Source organism: Triticum aestivum, chromosome 4B, assembly GCF_018294505.1.
Source record: "Triticum aestivum cultivar Chinese Spring chromosome 4B, IWGSC CS RefSeq v2.1, whole genome shotgun sequence".
In the NCBI taxonomy this organism is placed as follows: domain Eukaryota; kingdom Viridiplantae; phylum Streptophyta; class Magnoliopsida; order Poales; family Poaceae; genus Triticum; species Triticum aestivum.
In genome coordinates this window covers 554299036-554305517 of record NC_057804.1, presented here as the reverse complement: position 1 = coordinate 554305517, position 6482 = coordinate 554299036, and positions in this window count along the sequence as shown.

The following is a 6482-nucleotide window of genomic DNA, read 5'->3' as shown; positions in this document are numbered from 1 at the left end:
TTTCCTCGGAGGTGGTGAAGTAGGAGTTGTTGATGATGTAGGCTTGTCATCCATCTTCCAAAGCATATTCTATCGATCATAAAAGTATGATCGAGTCTCCGGGATCCTTAAACCTGCAGGCAAACTCATTCGCTTGAATCTATATTCATACTCACAGTTCTGGTTTTGTAGGTCATAGATCTGGGCTTGGAGGTGCTCGATTTTCTCTTGAAGCTTGAAGTTGGTATCCCCAATGACTTTAGCATCTAGCTTGTGGTTGTTGGTGAACTCCGTGATCATCATCTGGTTGGCATTGAGTCCACGCTCCACCATCCCTTGACACTTGAAAACTTCCTGCTCCACGGTTTCGAGCTTTGTCTCCACGCTCCCGGTACGCCTTGGTCCATCCACATCACGGATGTGCAGCACCCCCTCACGCATCTCAATGGTTTGAGGGTGTTGCAGCACCTCCGCGAGATAAGGGTTGATAGCCCTCTCGAAAAACTTGTCCTTGGGAGCGCTTGGAGACGCCATGATGCTCTAGATCTGAAATAGAAACAGCTCGAAACGAAAATAGAGGATGTTTGCGTGTTACGGTGGTCAAAACCTTCGGGAGTATATATAAAGAATTTTTACCGACCAAAATACGTAACGTGCAAGAAAACGGAGTCCAGGAGGCACACGAGGTGCCCACGAGACAGGGGGCGCTCCCTATAGGGGGGGGGGCGCCCTCCACTCTCGTGGGTGCCTCGTGTCCCTTTCGGACTACTTCTTTCTTCCTAAAATTCCTAAATATTCCAAAACTGATAAGAATTTCCATTGGAGTTGTTTTGGAGTCGGTTTACTTACCGTACCACATACCTATACCTTTTCGGAGTCTGGAACATTCTGGAAAGTGTCCCTTATGTATTCCTCAGGGGTTACAGTTTCAATAATATTAGTGTCAACATTGATAGGATTACCTGAAATATAGTGTTTAATTCTTTGACCGTTAACCACCCTTGGACTTGTGCCTTCGAAGTTGTTGATTTTTATAGCTCCAGAACGATAGACCTCCTCGATAACGTAGGGACCTTCCCATTTTGAGAGAAGTTTTCCTGCAAAAAATCTTAAACGAGAGTGGAATAATAACACATAATCTCCCACGATAAACTCACGCTTTTGTATCCTCTTATCATTCCAGCATTTGACTTTTTCTTTGAAAAGCTTGGCATTCTCATAAGCTTGGGTTCTCCATTCATCAAGTGAGCTAATATCAAATAACCTCTTCTCACCGGCAAGTTTGAAGTCATAATTGAGCTCTTTGATAGCCCAATATGCCTTATGTTCAAGTTCAAGAGGTAAATGACACGCTTTTCCATAAACCATCTTATATGGAGACATACCCATAGGATTTTTGTATGCAGTTCTATAGGCCCATAATGCATCATCAAGTTTTTTGGACCAATTCTTTCTAGATCTATTCACAGTCTTTTGCAAAATTAATTTGAGCTCTCTATTGCTCAACTCTACTTGACCACTAGACTGCGGATGATAAGGAGATGCTATTCTATGATTGACATCATACTTAGCAAGCATCTTACGGAAAGCACCATGAATAAAATGTGAACCACCATCAGTCATAAGATATCTAGGGACTCCAAACCTCGGAAAAATAACTTCTTTAAGCATTTTAATAGAAGTGTTATGATCAGCACTACTAGTTGGAATAGCTTCTACCCACTTAGTAACGTAATCAACAGTAACTAAAATATGTGTATAACCATTAGAGGCAGGAAAAGGTCCCATATAATCAAAGCCCCAAACATCAAACGTTTCAATAACAAGAGAATAATTCATAGCCATTTCTTGACATCTGTTAGTGTTACCTATTCTTTGACATTCATCACAAGATAAGACAAACTTACGAGCATCTTTGAAGAGTGTAGGCCAATAAAAACCAGATTGTAGTACCTTGTGTGCAGTTCTATCTCCAGCGTGGTGCCCTCCATAAGATTCAGAGTGACACTTACGTAGAATCTATTCCTGTTCATGCTCATGCACACAACGTCTAATAACACCATCTACTCCTTCTTTATAAAGGTGTGGATCATCCCAGAAGTAATGTCTTAAATCACAAAAGAACTTTTTATTTTGTTGGTATGTGAAACTAGGGGGTAAATATTTAGCAACAATGTAATTAGCATAATCAGCATACCAAGGAGCAGTACGAGAAGCATTGACGACCGCTAATTGTTCATCAGGAAAGCTATCATTAATAGGCAGTGGGTCATCAAGAACATTCTCTAACCTAGACAAGTTGTCTGCAATGGGGTTCTCAGCTCCCTTTCTATCAATAATATGTAAGTCAAATTCTTGGAGCAGGAGAACCCATCTAATGAGTCTAGGCTTAGCATCTTTCTTTTCCATCAGATATTTAATAGCAGCATGATCAGTGTGAATAGTAACTTTGGAATCAACAATATAAGGTCTAAACTTATCACATGCAAACACAACTGCTAAGAACTCTTTTTTAGTAGTAGTGTAATTTCTCTAGGCAGTATCAAGAGTCTTACTAGCATACTGGATAACATTCAATTTCTTATCGACTCTTTGCCCTAAAATAGCACCTACTACATAATCACTAGCATCGCACATAATTTCAAAAGGTAAATTCCAATCAAGCGGCTGAACAATAGGTGCAGTGATCAAAGCTTTCTTAAGTGTTTCAAATGCTTCTACACAATCATCATCAAAGATAAAAGGAATATCTTTTTGCAATAAATTAGTCAGAGGCCTAGAGATTTTAGAAAATTCCTTAATGAACCTCCTATAAAAACCGGCGTGACCAAGGAAACTTCTAATACCTTTTATGTCCTTGGGACATGGCATCTTTTCAATAGCATGAACCTTGGCTTTATCAACTTCAATACCTCTCTCGGAGATCTTGTGCCCCAAGACAATGCCTTCATTAACCATAAAGTGACACTTTTCCCAATTGAGGACGAGACTAGTGTCTTCGCATCTCTGCAAAACTTGATCAAGGTTGCTCAAACAATCATCAAAAGAGGATACATAGACTAAGAAGTCATCCATGAATACCTCACAAATCTTTTCACAAAAATCAGAGAATATAGCCATCATGCATCTTTGAAAGGTAGCAGGTGCATTACATAAACCAAAAGGCATACGTCTATAAGCAAAAGTACCAAAAGGGCAAGTAATAGTAGTTTTAGATTGATCCTTCGCCGACACAGGTATCTGAGAGAAACCAGAATAACCATCTAGAAAGCAGAAATGTGTGTGTTTGGATAGCCTTTCTAGTATTTGATCAATAAAAGGTAAAGGGTAATGATCTTTCTTAGTAGCTTTATTTAACTTACGGAAATCAATTACCATCCTATAACCTGTAATAATTCTTTGCGGGATCAATTCATCTTTATCATTAGGAACAACAGTAATACCTCCCTTTTTAGGAACACAATGGACATGGCTTACCCATTCACTATCAGCAACGGGATAAATAATACCTGCCTCAAGGAGCTTTAGTATCTCCTTTCTTACCACTTCCTTCATCTTGGGATTTAATCGTCTTTGAGGATCTCTAACTGGTTTGGCATCTTTCTCCACTGAAATTTTGTGTTGACATAATGTGGGGCTAATGCCCTTAAGATCATCCAGAGTATACCCAATAGCAGCTCGGTGCTTCTTTAGAGTTTTCAATAATCTTTCTTCTTCTTTCTCTGAAAGGTTAGCGCTAATAATAATAGGATATATTTCTTTTTCATCAAGATAAGCATACTTAAGATTATCACGTAATGGTTTGAGTTCAAACACGGGATCACCCTTGGGTGGAGGGGGATCCCCAAGAATTTCAACGGGAAGGTTATGTTTCAGCATAGGTTCCTGTTTAAGGAACACTTCATCTATTTCTTCCCTTTCCTTCATAAACATATCATTTTCATGGTCTAGCAAATATTGTTCTAACGGATCAGTTGGAGGAACATCAATGGAAGCAAGACCAATAATCTCATCCTTACTAGGTGGTTCCCTTTCATGAGACATACCATCTGTGCCAACAGTGACAATATTCTTTTCACAATTAATCTTAGCACTACCAGTATTCAAGAAAGGTCTACCAAAAATAATGGGACAAAAATCATCTTGTGGGGAACCAAGAACAAGAAAATCAGCAGGGTATTTAACCTTCCCACACAAAACTTCAACATCTCTAAAAATCCCAATAGGTTTAATGGTATCCCTATTAGCAAGCTTAATAGTAACATCAATGTCTTCTAATTCAACGGGTGCAATGTCGTGCATAATTTCTTTATATAGATCATAAGGTATTGCACTAGCACCCATATCACATAAGCCATGATAACAATGATCTCCTATTTTAACAGAAATAACTGGCATGCCTATGACCGGTCTACGTGTCTTAGTATCAGGTCTAGCAATATTAGCAGTCTCACCCAAGAAAGAAATAACATGCCCATCTAAGTCCTCATCCAAGAGATCTTTAACCATAGCAATACTAGGTTCAACATTAATTTGCTCAGGAGGTGTATAAGTCCTAGTATTACTCTTACGAACAACAGTCGAAGCTTCAGCATGATCCTTTATCCTAACAGGAAAAGGAGGTTTTTCAACATAAGCGGTAGGAACAATAGGATCACTATAGGTAATAGTCTTTTCTTCGACTGTAATAGGTGCAACTACTTTCACTTCAACAGGAGGATTATATTTGAACCACTTCTCTTTAGGGAGATCAACGTGAGTAGCAAAAGATTCACAAAAAGTAGCTACTATCTCAGAGTCAAGTCCATACTTAGCGCTAAATCCACGAAAAGCATCGGTATCCATAAAAGATTTAACACAATCGAACTTAGGTGTCATACCTGACTCCTTACCATCGTCGGAACCCCAATCTTTAGAGTTGCATTTAATTCTTTCCAATAAGTCCCATTTGAAATCAATAGTCTTTAGCATATAAGAACCAGCACAGGAAGTATCGAGCAGGTTGCGATTATCAAGAGAAAGCTGAGCATAAAAATTCTGAATAATCATTTCCCAATAGAGCTCATGATTGGGGCACGAATATAACATTGACTTAAGCCTCCCCCAAGCTTGAGCGATGCTTTCTCCTTCGCGAGGCCAGAAATTATATATGTAATTACAATCACGATGAACAAGATGCATAGGATAGAACTTCTCGTGAAATTCCAACTTCAATCGCTTATAATTCCAAGATCTCTATCATCACATAGCCTATACCATGTCAATGCATCTCCCTTCAAAGATAAAGGGAAGACATTCCTTTTGACAACATCATCGGGAATACCTGCAAGCTTAAATAATCCACAAACTTCATCCACAAAGATAAGGTGTAAATCGGGATGCAATGTTCCATCTCCTGCAAATGGATTAGCTAGCAGTTTTTCTATCATACCCGAAGGAATCTCAAAGTAAATATTTTCATAAAGTTCAGTAGGTTGAGGAGCAAATCTTTGCTCTTCTGGTTGGGGTGAAGATACCCCAAACAAGCCCCTCAAAGGATTAGTTTCCATAGTGAAAAGTAACAGAAAATTTCAGCACACTATATAAATGTTTCCTTACCAAGTTCCACTCACCAAAAACGCTACACTCCCCGGCAACGGCGCCAGAAAAGAGTCTTGATGACCCACAAGTGTAGGGGAACTATCATAGTCCTTTCGATAAGTAAGAGTGTCGAACCCAACGAGGAGTAGAAGGAAATGGTAAGCGGTTTTCAGTAAGGTTTTCTCTGCAAGCACTGAAATTGTAGGTAATAGATAGTTTAGTGATAAGATAAATAGTAATGAGCAACAAGTAAATAAAGTAAGTAAAGTGCAGAAAGGTGGCCCAATCCTTTATGTAGCAAAGGATAAGCCTAGACAAATTCTAATAATGATAAAGGAGCTCCGGAGGACACATTGGGAATTACTGTCAAGCTAGTTTTCATCACGTTCATATGATTCGCGTTTGATACTTTGATAATTTGATATGTGGGTGGACCGGTACTTGGGTACTGCCTTAACTTGGACAAGCATCCCACTTATGATTAACCCCTATTGCAAGCATCCACAACTACAAAAAGAAGTATTAAGGTAAACCTAACCACAACATTAAGCGTATGGATCCATATCAGCCCCTAACGAAGCAACACATAAACTAGGGTTTAAGCTTCTGTCACTCTGGCAACCCGTCATATACTTATTACTTCCGCATGCCTTCCTCTAGGCTCAAATAATGGTGAAGTGTCATGTAGTCGACGTTCACATAACAGCACTAGAGGAAAAGGCAACATACATCTCATCAAAATATCAAACAAATACCAAATTCACATGACTACTAATAGCAAGACTTCACCCATGTCCTCAGGAACAAACGTAACTACTCACAAAGCATATTCATGTTCATAATCAGAGGAGTAATAATATGCATAAAGGATCTGAACATATGATCTTCCACCAAGTAAACCAATTAGCATCAACTACAAGGAG